Genomic DNA, 12,526 nt, shown 5'->3' with positions numbered 1-12,526 from the left:
CCCAGGACACAACCTCATTAGACACCTATTAGCAACCTTGGCGATCTGAATGTTGGTAACATTAACCCCCCAAAATGCAATTCTTTAGTGAGGTTTGGGAGATTAGGTAGTGATAGCTTGAGCAAAAATATAACTTACTCTCATTTCCAACTTGTTCTTGCTGAAACGTAACCAGCAGCTGTTCTGCCTCTTTTAATGGCTGGGAGGCAGGCATGTTCCTTTCCATGTATGCCACGAGTTTGTTCAAGGTATTGAAACTTGGTGGCTCCCTAAAATCCTCTGCAATGTTCTGCAGCCACATGGAAAACAGCAGGGCTAGTGGGCTGAAAACAAATACATTGACAAAATCCCGTCATAGTCAGGCTTTATCACAGTGATATTTGTCATTCAAACCCGTATCAAGTAGATGAATATATCCCTTCTGCTGTGAGCCAGCAAGGAATTGTGATCTGGGCGCCGTTTTACCTAATCATGGTCTGATCTCACTGACACCCGTTTTACCACTCCTGATTACTGATCCAAACTAGGGAATGAATACTGAATTGTATCCTCAAGATGCAAAATATAGGACAATTATAACTTTTTTTAGCTATAGCAGCATCCTCCAATTGTTGGTCCAGTATTATGGCAAACAAGTAGAGGAGACACAGGCAAAACACAAACATCCTGCCCCAAACCCAACCTTTACACAACACAAATCGCCTGGCTATTCTCGCTTCCTACTTTTCTTGCTTTCTTTTTTCTTGCTACATTTGGACCACGTTTTGCAGTGTTGCATGCTTTGTTTGCTCTCCCAGAAATGATTGATCCACAAATAAAAGACTACATCTGTTCAGTTTTGGGGCAGCATCCCAGTCTCTGGCAATTCATGTAGGCATCATACAGTTAATTCTTTCTTTATACAAATAAGGCTGGCTGTCTCTCTCTCTCTCTCTCTCTCTCTCTCTCTCTCTAGATAGATAGATAGATAGATAGATAGATAGATAGATAGATAGATAGAGCTGATTAAGTTTACCACATCCTCTGAATCCTGACTGAGGTTTTGCTGTACAGCAGAAAGCCACACTTACTTCCCAAGTTCTTGTCTGGCCTGGCTGGCATCTCCCGCTGCTCGTGGGATCTCCAGGTGCCCATGCCTAAATATCAAAATGGTTACTTTCAACATTTATTTAAAAAACGGTCTATGTCAGAAGAGTAAGACGGTCTACGTCAGAACCTTGCCCAGACAATGAAACATGAAGATTTCTCTAGTCAAACTAAGTTAGAGAAAAAAGATGAAGAACATCATTGTCTTTCATCCCCTTCGTCCGGCTCAACCAGGGTTTTCCCTGAAAACCAAAGCTGTCGGTCTGCTGTCCCTCCACGAGAGCAGAGCTGGGGGAGCCTTGTGGCGCAGGGGGAGGAAGGGACAGCGATGCTTTGTGCCTTTAGCCCTGTGAAATCCCTCTCCTGATCCAGCAGAGCCCGATTCATGGAGCAAAGAGTTATGCGAAGGGACAGTGACCGCCTGCATTGGTGACCCTGGTTTTTCCAGCAGTGTGTCCAGCTGTTCGGAGGACTGCTTGCCTCCAGCTGTCCTATCTTTCCGCTAAAGAACCAAACCGTCCATTTTACTTCTCGGTCTCCTTCTTTGATAAAGTGCTCGGATGGGGGAGGCATTTTCAACCCAGTTTCAACTGAAACACTGAATTTTTCAGGCTTGTTAGAAAAACATCCATATCATTTGGCTTCTTAATTACGCCTTCTTCAAAACTATCTGACATCATTGCTCGCAATGCCCCACCTCTCAAGGCTATTACAGCTTCCTCCACAGCTCTTGGCTCTTACCTGCTGAGGAGAAGGTCCAGGACTTGGCCTGGTGGCAGGAAGGCCCAGTAAGATTTTAAAAACCCTCCAGCATGGGTCAAATCCCTGACCACAAGAAAGATGTCTTTCTCCAGGCTTGCTCTGCAGTCCCCCGCAGCCTGTGAAACAAAAGACCAAAAGCTTGACATGAATCAGAAAACAAGGAGAGCCCCCACTCTGAAACTCTAATTCAGTTTGGCCGTTTGATAACACAGATGATCGGAGAGCACAAATTACTGAAGTGTCGTTATTTTGATGGCCGGTCTAGAGATGGCACCAATGGTGAACAACCGGCTCTCCTATTGGACAGTATTACCTTGACATCCTCCCTCCCCATCTCCGTAGCTAACTGCACCCCAGAGACAAGCACATCTCTCCTCTCCCAACCAGACCAGCGCTGGGACACCCTAGCGGGGAGACACTCATCCAGGACAGAGGAACCAGCAAGAGTCCACAGTGGTCTCCTTTGAACCGGTGCCAAACCCCACGTCCACCCAGTGCTGGAGCGGGGAGCTCTCTTATCAGAAGTGCATGTCGGTAGAGGAGATAGAAACTAACGCTTGACCAAGGGGAATCAAACTCGTCTTGTGAAGGAAGGGTGTTAATCCCACGAGTCCAGGCATATCCCAGAGGTAGCAATGTATTTTGTCTCCCATTGTCCCTCTTCCAGTTTTACATCTAGGTACAATATTTCTTGTCACTTTTAGACGTGCCCTTGCACTGGCTGGAGCCTGATCCAAGCCCAGGCAAGTTAATGGAAACAAGCCATCATTATTACTTGAAAGGCAAACATATGTTATTAGTGGGAAATGGTCCCTGGGAGTGATTCAGTGACTTGTGTGCGACGAGAGCCGGGGTGGAAAGTTCGAGATCGATAAAAGATGCTCCCTGCTTTGGTGATGGACAAGAGGGGGCAGCTGGGAGTGCCCGTGACTGCCCTGCGAGGGCCATCCGGGGAGCGGGGGAGCCAGCTGAAGCGCCACTGGCACTTCTGGGAGCACCGCAGCCACTTCTGAGAGTGCTGCGCCCACTTTCCAGTCAGCACAATCGGCCATGGGGGGTCTGCCCCCAGGCAGCGAGATCGGCCACTGACGGGTCACTGTCGGGGCACGTACTCCCCCTGACTAAGGTGGCACCAGTTGCAGCTCCAAGCTTTCTTTTCCTTTAAGGAAATTCCTTAAAGATTTTGAGCGTTGATCCAAATGATGTTTAAGTACACGTGTCTATGTACCCAACTCCGTACGTGCACATTGCCCTTTACAGAACTCGCACAAACAGGCAAGGCGACTCAAAAAATTGGGACGTGTGGATCCACCTTTCAGGTACGAAGACATGCAGGGTCCGAATGGGAACAGGACAGGGAATCCAATCTGGAGCGCTTTGGCACTTTGTTTTCAAGTGATAAAATGACAGAAATTGCTTCGCTTTTTGTGGAGACTCACAACACATTCATCCTTGACAAATGTTGGGATAAATGGACTTCACTTCAAACTGAATAAGGCAACTAAAAATGTTATCAGGTGATTCACAAACACGCATTATAAAAATAGGACGTTTTATTCTCAGAAAACAGGTATCAGTTTTACAGCTGTAAATATGTATTGGTCAATTAAAAAGAAAACTCTTTAAAAGATCATTCTTATTTTTAAAAAACCAACCATCCATAAAGAAGGAGATTCGAAGCCAAATTTCCATTTTAAAACACTCTCTGGGGGGTCTGTAACCCCTACGGGCTTTTGCCTACTCTAACAACTTGCTCCCACCTTTTTCTCGGGAGCAAGTGGGCGGACGAGAATCTGATGGTGTTCAACGCCGATAAATGCAAGGTTCTCCACCTTGGGAAGAAAAACCTGCAGCATCCTTATAGGCTCGGCAGTGCTATGTTGGCTAGCACTATGGAAGAAAGAGACTTGGGGGTCATCATTGACCACAAGATGAACATGAGCCTGCAATGCGATGCTGCGGCTAGTAAAGCGATCAAAACACTGGCTTGCATCCATAGATGCTTCTCAAGCAAATCCCGGGACGTCATTCTCCCCTTGTACTCGGCCTTAGTGAGGCCGCAGCTGGAGTACTGCATCCAGTTTTGGGCTCCACAATTCAAAAAGGATGTGGAGAAGCTTGAGAGAGTCCAGAGAAGAGCCACACACATGATCAGAGGTCAGGGAAGCAAACCTACGATGACAGGCTGAGAGCCCTGGGGCTCTTTAGCCTGGAAAAGCACAGGCTCAGGGGTGATCTGATGGCCACCTACAAGTTTATCAGGGGTGACCACCAGTATCTGGGGGAACGTTTGTTCACCAGAGCGCCCCAAGGGATGACGAGGTCGAATGGTCACAAACTACTACAAGATCGTTTCAGGCTGGACATAAGGAAGAATTTCTTTACTGTCCGAGCCCCCAAGGTCTGGAACAGCCTGCCACCGGAGGTCGTTCAAGCGCCTTCATTGAACACCTTCAAGATGAAACTGGATGCTTATCTTGCTGGGATCCTATGACCCCAGCTGACTTCCTGCCCTTTGGGCGGGGGGCTGGACTCGATGATCTTCCGAGGTCCCTTCCAGCCCTAATGTCTACGAAATCTATGAAATTAAGGAAATTCCTTAAAGATTTTGAGCGTTGATCCGAATGATGTTTAAGTACACTTGTGTCTATGTACCCAACTCCATACGTGCACATTGCCCTTTAAAGAACTCGCACAAACAGGCAAGGCGACTCAAAAAGTTGGGACATGTGGATCCACCTTTCAGGTACGAAGACATGCAGGGTCCGAATGGGAACAGGACAGGGAATCCAATTTGGAGCGCTTTGGCACTTTGTTTTCAAGTGATAAAATGACAGAAATTGCTTCGCTTTTTGTGGAGACTCACAACACATTCACCCTTGACAAATGTTGGGTAAATGGACTCCACTTGAAACTCAATAATGCAAATACAAATGTTATCAAGTGGTTCCTAAAGACACATTATAAAAATAGGACGTTTTATTCTCAGAAAACAGGTATCAGAGTTACAGCTGTAAATATGTATCGGTCAATTAAAAAGAAAACTCTTTAAAAGATCATTCTTATTTTTAAAAAAAACCAACCATCCATAAAGAAGGAGATTCGAAGCCAAATTTCCATTTTAAAACACTCTCTGGGGGGTCTGTAACCCCTACGGGCTTTTGCCTACTCTAACAACTTGTTCCCACCTTTTTCTCTCAAGGCAATATTATTCTCATTGCTGGGAACGGACATTTGGAGCTCTTAGAACTTGCTCCTCCATCCTTTCCTTGCTGCCCACAAGGCCAACGTGTTAGAAACGTCCAAGAAAAGCTTAGCTCCTGCCAGTAAACTGCCTACTTTCCTCCTGAATGTAGAAAACCTTAGAGCTGCTGTAGAGAGGAGGAGAAGACAGCGTGGATACTTCCTAAGTGCCAACAGGAGCCGGCAAAAGAAAAAAGAGTTCCCTGGGAGCCATGGTTGCAGAGCAGCAGCTCCGTAACACTAGAGCAGCCTCACAAAGGAAAGGACCCAGATGAAAACAAGGGGCGGAGGTCACGAGTCCAGGAACCTGGGAGGACAGGCGATACGGCCGCAACAGCAACGAGCCAGCAGCCAGCTGGCTGGGAAGCTCGCAGGAGCTATATTGAGCCGGGAGAGACCAGCTGAAGAGGCATCTCAGGGAACACCAGGCACCAACCGGGACTGCAGCAAGGAGCTGAAGGGCTTGCCGAGGAAGGCGGCTCAACCCCAACTGCAACAAGTAGACTTTTTTTTTCAGTTTCTATTGTTTAAAGGACTTGTTGTGCCGGCGGCTACACAGAATTGCAGACTCTCAAGTCAGAACAACATGTGCACTTTGTCTGATTCAAGGGGAAAGACCCCTTTCATTTCATTTGGATTCTCCAGGGAGAAAGGAGTTAGAGAGGATACTGCCCAGAACGGCTACAGCCCAAGTTCCTGGTCGGGTAGTCTTGGTTTTTCTGACTTGGTAAGGGAGACTGGAAGGAAGACGTACCTGAATTGGACGTGGCCGTCGGATTATCTGTGGATATTTAATGAGCTCCAGGTCTTGTGCCCAGAGATACGTGAGGTCCTAGAATAAAGAACAAGAATTGAATAAATACAAGCTAATTCTGAAAAGAGCGAGACCTGCGAGTTTCAGTTTACATGTAGGACTGAATTCCCAAGTGTCACTACGAGGGGCTACAAGGGAAGTTCGGAGCCATAGGATTAATTGTCCCTATGTCCTGATGTTTAGTGGTGTCTAGAATTCAATGCTCCTGACAGAAGACTTCTTACATCAAGACGTGGCAGACGAGAGTCAGGGTCACCATTTAGATCTCCCTGCATCGACCGCTGGACATTCAACCTAATCTAGAGGGCTTCGAGCAGTCACACCTTCTTTCAATAGTCCAACAAGCCTCACAGCTGCTCATGCTACATCTTCAGCATTTGCAATCCCAGGCACTTGCTCTCATAATAATGTCCCACGCTTGATGTACTAGTGTGTACCAGCCACCCACTGGTCACATGAGTTCCACCTACCCAAACTACCAGATCTTCCACTTTCCTCTCTCATCATGGGCCACCTTCCCACTATTAATCAAGAAAACACCTTCAGACCGTCGTATGCGCTCTCTATCAGCTCTACACAACATTGGCTTGTATCTACGCTCCCACTCTATGCCACAAAACACACGACAGATACAGCACATTACACGGCTCTTGTTTCCTTGCTTAACATGAGGCTGAGACACACTCCCACCTCCATACTATCAGATACCCATCATGGACTTTGCCCTGTACGAACACCAACCTCAGACACAAGCCAGCCTCAGCTAAAGTGCTCTAAGCACTGGCTGCTCTCCTTAAACCACCTTAGTGAGACACAAATATCACAGGAACTGGTTTTTCTGTTCAGCAGACTGAAAGGCAGAGAAGGGGAGTGCACACGTTCACTAAAGGAGTCAGTAACACAATTCAGAACGGAGCCAGAGCCCAGACGCTGTATCACCACCTGAGCCAGGTTCTTTATCCCAATCCCCCTGACACCCCAGTCTACCCCTCTGCTCCACCAACATATGGACAGGACAGGGGACTGCCGGTTGGAGAGCCCAAATCCACCAAACTCTGTAAGCCCCTGCACTAGACTCCTTGCTTCCTTCACCACTACACCCCCATGCACCCTCCCCGACTGACCTCCAACCACACCACCACACCCCCACCACTGCCCTCCCCGCACTCCCACTCTCGAGCCCATGTCAGTAAGGGAGAGGGCTTGGGGGAGGGGGGAACGGGAGCGGAGCAGCACTGGCAGCATCCTCCGTTCCTCTGCCCTGTGGGGGGAGGCGGAAAGGGGCAGCAAAGCCACCGATTGCTGTGGCCTCGTGGAGATTTCCAAGTGCTCCAGCCAGGGGCCACTGCAGGGGCCGTGCAATGTCCTGAAGTGGTTCCCTTTTTGAAACAGCCCCAAGCCAGCTATGCCTGGAGACATTTCAAATGTCATGTCTGCCTGCACCTTAAGACTGAGGTGCATTGTGTCAAGCGTGACTTGATCTGAGTGCTCTCCACCTCATGCATGTGCTTATATTTTAGCTGGGGAATATCAAACCGATCCAGAAGATGTTCCATACTTCAGGAGCTATTCTCTCTGATAACAGGAAGGAGCATTTTAACAGCATACAAGTTTTACGCTATGTCCACAAAATTGCCCATAGCTTACCCTGTGAGAGCACGTGTCAAAGTGCACACGTTCTAGATCAAGGATTGGTAGTTGGGGTGCCCCAGGGGACCTTTCAAGGGTGCCACAGGGGATGTCTCCAGATCACAGCTGGTAGTCATCTCTAGCAGCAGTCCTCTGGGCAGCAGGCACCAAAGAGGTGTTACTTTTAATCTATGGTGTTGGTGTGCAACAAATGGCAATGAGTTGTGATGCAAAGAAGCACCCCACTTTTGTAGCTATGGAAACGAATGACGAAAGCCTCTGTGAATAAAGACAGCATCCTTTGCAACTGCCTCCTCAGCAGTCATCAAACTCAGCACTTTGCATTCAAAATGGGGCCTCAACCCTCCGCCTCAGGATGTCTCCAAATACAATTGGTTTCTGATCAAACAGGACTGTCATGGGGGACGGCCAAATTCTGACGGCTTGTCAAAGTCTGGAACAACTTCCGATCTGGATGGGTAAAGACAGCCCCGCCGGTACTAGCTCAATTTGCCATGTGGGTGCGATGTTGAAAGAGTAATTGGTTTTCTTACCAGTTAGGCTACAAATGGACATGGTTAGTTTGGAAAGGGTTCTTCAAAAGGGAGGATAACATCTAGGATTTTTAAGTGGAGGCAGTCCCGGAGTGGGCAGACAGGGGTACAACTACTCATTTTTGCCCCCGGGGCATAGAAGGGAGGGTGGGTTGTGCGTGGGGGAGACCGAGCGGTGGATGGTCTTACCCGCTCCTGGCCTGCCCGCTGCAGCCGCAGCTGCTGCCGCCACACAGCGTCCCAGGCCCTTGACTCTGCTGTGGCAAACATCTGCTGCCCTGTCTGGCTGCCTGCTTCGGGCCTCGGCTCCCGTGTGCGGCAGTGCTTGAAGCAGGATGGCAGAAGGATGCATCTCCATCCTTGTCCCTCCTCCTGAGATGCCCTGTTGAGGAGTTCAAAACCTAGTTAATTGGAAATTATTACTTCTACTAGTGTAAGGAGCAAAGGTGATTAGGTGCTAAGCACATCTACACCGTTCGAAGTAAAACCAAAATAAATCAGAGAGAAAAAAAGAGAAAAGAATTCAAAACGCATTTGTGCCGTTTCTTTGTACGCATAAAGCGTGGCCCAATGAGTGTCCCGATGAGTGTGCACAAACTGCGGAAAGAACAATGGGGAAGATCCTAAAGTTAAAATTAAATAAATGTATGTCCTTACTTTAAGTTCAAAAGCATGCCATCATGGAGACATGGACCATGAGCACACTGGCACAGAGCCATACCTCTTCACAAAAAAAGGAAGCACGAAGGCAAGAAGAAAAGTGTTATGATATTAAGTAGGAAGTTTTAGGAGACCGTTTGCATCAACTCATTTAGAAACTGGAAATTGAAATCCAGAAGAAGCCCACAGAGCGGGTCCAGCCCCTGCACCAGGCAGGACAAGACACCGGGCAAGGTGACCGTCCCGTCTGCTCCTGAAGATTTCCAGGGGAGGTGACTGCACCCCTCAGGGTCACAGTCAGGGCGGCCAGGATCTGGAACCAGCTGCCAAGGGGAGCGGTGCTGGCTCCTACCTCGGGGGTCTTTCCAAGGAGCCTGGACAACCACTAGCTGGGCTCAGATGAGCTTCAGCTTACCAGGGCTCATATGAGCCCAGTAATCATTCCTGCCCAGGCAGGGGGTCGGACTCAATGATCTGCTCGGGGCCCTTCCCACCCTGCATCTATGAAGCACCACTGCGGGGAGTTTATTCCAGTCTGGACACTCAATTAAATGCATAGAAATACATTTTTAAAATAGATTAAAGCCGGAAACTTGTAAGAGAAACAGTGCATCGATGGGACTACTAAGGCATTAAAGGAGAAGAAGACCCCAAAGAAGACCCTTCAAGGCTATCATCCAACACAAAACACTTTAATAATCAGGGTTTGGTTATGTAAATCCCCCAGAGTCAACGGACGGTAACCAATGAAACTGGAAGCAGAATTTCGGGGTCGGTTCAACTACCAAAAAAGCCAACAGAAAAACTGGTATTGCTGGGTTGAGCGCTCGGCCCTTTTCCTCAGCGCTCAACCAAGGCAAAGTTAGCAGCAATAGCATCTTCTCCTTCCCTAGAGTAAAGAGGGGAATGGAAGTGAAGTAAGGCTTCGTTGCGTGTCTGCGGGCCTCGAGGCTCGGTCTTTCTGCATGAGCTCTCTCCGAATCCTGCGTGGAGTATGTTGCCTTTTCTGGCCCTGCTCCAGCGCTCACTGCACCGCTATGCGCAGAGACCTGGCTGGGCCGTCTCCTTTCCAGCGCAGCTCCCTGCCCTTCCCCTCCCCTCAGCACTGCATTCTTCAATTCACACCTGAATCTCTCAAATTAGGCAAGGCAAAAAGAGTATGTGACAGTGAGAACTGGCATCTCTATTTGATTTACCTTCCTCTCTTTCCAAAGGATCCCATATTTTTCTCCTGGGATAAAAGACTGTCCAGTCTTCTGTAGCTGTATGAAAGAAATATTGAAGAGCAAGTTGAAACCACAACCAGTCATTCCCAGTTACTTGATGTCTGGAGCGAGGGACAGCATCATGGCCGGGGGGCAGGGTACTGCAGTTTGGGGTGAGGGGCACTGGCAGGGCTGGGGTCAGTGGGTTGGGAGTGAGGGGCAGCAGCAGGGCTGGCGGGGGCTATGGCTTGGCACTGAGAGGCAACAGCATGGGCAGGGACAGGGCACTGGCATGTCTCTGCCCCCCACTGTCATATCCCCCGTCCCCCCTCCGCCATGTGACAGGTGTCCTGCATTTTGGACCTGGAAATATGGAAACCCTAAAGCAACCATCCGCATCCTCACTGCCTGCTCCACTGCACCCCTCACCTTGCCTGCCCAGCCAAATAGCATCGCTCCAAGCACTCCCCCCGCCTCCCCCATGTCAGGCCAGCACACCTCGTCTTCAGCCCTTGGCTTGTACTGAAGCGGACTGAAGTCATGTTTAGGAAAGAAATGAAAGCATAAAAGTGACAATTCCCCCAGCCACAAGTCACCCACCCCTACGACCCCCCAAGTGTGGGTGCAAACACCCCCTCATTTGCCCACACTTACCCTTGCGGTCAGGGTGACACCAAGGACACAGGTGTGACCTGACTCCAAGCAGTGTTGGCTCGGGAGCAGTCCAACTGCTGTGCGCGTCTCCAGGAGCCGCACGGCGACGAGCCGGTTCTAGAAGGGGCCATTGTGATGCGCGTCACCTTCTCCAGGTCTCCCTGCGTGCACGCCTCGGCCGTGTCCGGCCACACCACTGCATCAGCCTCCAGGTGTGAGACAGGGCTTGGCTTGCACGCGACCTGATGGTACTCACAAGGAGGGACTCCAACCAGGACTGGCCCCTGCCAGGGTTTCCCTCCAGGGCACTGTGACAGCGGATGAGGAAAGGGACTCCAACACCAGGTCCTAACGAACACCATTTCTTGTCTGTGCAAAAGAACAGACGGCCCAGGTCTGTCTCACATGTGCTCTCTGCGATGACTCTAACTTCTATTTCTGGAGGCCGGGGGCTCCCGCTGCTCCCAGCTCTGCGCTGGGGAATACACTGTATTACTTGCCGCCTACTGTCGGCCCTTTGACGGTGTGGGTCCTCCCAGTGTCTCAGCATTGCACTGCTTTCACGGGCAACTTCCCCCAGTTTCCCTTAAAGCCCTTTCCTTTTTGGAGGGCGAACTGTTTAACCAGATCCGTGTCCTGGATCTCCCTCTTCTGCCTTTGGTCAAACAGCCCTTGCACCAGAGCTGCGGCTGAAGAGGATCTTTCATGGATATCATGTGCTTACTGCGCCTTGAGGTAATGCTCCTTCTCTGCCATCCTCATTTTACCTTTCCTGCCTGGTTCCTTAACGATAACGGTGCTATCTCTTTCATTTTAGATGAACGGACTGGAAAACAGACGGATCTTGGTTGAACAACTGTGTCCTGAGATTAGTCCTCAAGAGCTCGATGTCTTCAAATCCCTGAGAGGTGGCCATAGAGAGGATGGAGACATGTCCTGTTTTCTTCAACCACAGAAACAGACGCAGAGGAAATCAAGAACTGCAGCAGGGGACATTTAGGCTCGATACAAGACCTTTCGCACTATATGCGGGCGATGTTTTTAGGTTTTTTTGAGCACGGAAAGGGGCTACCCAGAGAGTTGTGCAATCTCCATGCTTGCCAAGGCGTGAGAGCAGGGTCGATGCTTGGCTGGCCGGGTTTGTAGGGGTGATCCTACCTCGAGCAGGGGTGACTGGACAGCCACGACGTCTCTTCCAGTCCTGGGTTTGACGATTCAATGCCCTCTCGGTGTGCTACTAAAGGGACACAGAAGATCATAAGAAGATCAGATCAAACCCCTTTTGTCACAGAAGAGTGAAAGACATGCTCCATTTGTTAGAGAGGCTCCATGGCCTCGTTTGGAAAAGGGGGGTGAAGTAGCAGAATAAAAAGTCATTTTGGGAGCTTGAGGTGATCAGTTCATACAGACATTTAAAAAAGTAACTATAAAGCAGTGCCCACGTGCCAAACACCTTGGAGATTGGCAGCGTGCTCTCCTGAGACAATGTGAAGTTTCATGGGTCTGAAGGCTGATAAAATGGTACACTTGAAGCACTAATTCAGATTCATAGATGCTAGGGTGGGAAGGGACCTCAACGGATCATCAAGTCCAACCCCCTGCCTGGGCAGCAAAGAGCGCTGGGCCAGACGCCCCCAGCCAGGTGCCGATCCAGCCCTCTCTTAAAGACCCCTGAGGTGGAAGAGACCAACACCTCCCTTGGGAGCCCAGTCCAAAATGTGGCCACCCTTACTGTGAAGGAGTTTTTCCTGATATCTAGCCCAAAGCTGCTCTCTCTCAGTATGTGACCATTGCTCCTTGTTACCCCAAGAGGTGCCCTGGTGAAGAGAGCATCTCTGGTCCCTTGCTGCATCCCCTAATGAACTTGTTGGCGGCCACAGAATCCCCTCTCAGCCTTCTCTTGCAGAGGCTGAAGAGGT

At 49.5% G+C, this 12,526-nt stretch overlaps 1 long non-coding RNA gene across 1 annotated transcript; it reads right to left on the bottom strand.

Annotated features, from left to right (window-relative positions):
- Positions 1–8,068: 8,068 nt before the first annotated feature.
- Positions 8,069–10,779, bottom strand: LOC132247340 (uncharacterized). Its single transcript, XR_009458638.1, has 3 exons — positions 10,608–10,779; positions 9,945–10,010; positions 8,069–8,470 (listed from the first exon to the last, which is right to left on the bottom strand). It is a non-coding gene; the product is annotated as an uncharacterized LOC132247340 (long non-coding RNA).
- Between the last annotated feature and the right edge of the window lie 1,747 nt (positions 10,780–12,526).

The sequence above is a fragment of the Alligator mississippiensis genome, unplaced genomic scaffold, assembly GCF_030867095.1.
Source record: "Alligator mississippiensis isolate rAllMis1 unplaced genomic scaffold, rAllMis1 scaffold_28, whole genome shotgun sequence".
NCBI lineage: Eukaryota > Metazoa > Chordata > Crocodylia > Alligatoridae > Alligator > Alligator mississippiensis.
Note: the sequence above shows the minus strand (reverse complement) of the source record. Positions and strands in the feature narration are given on the sequence as shown.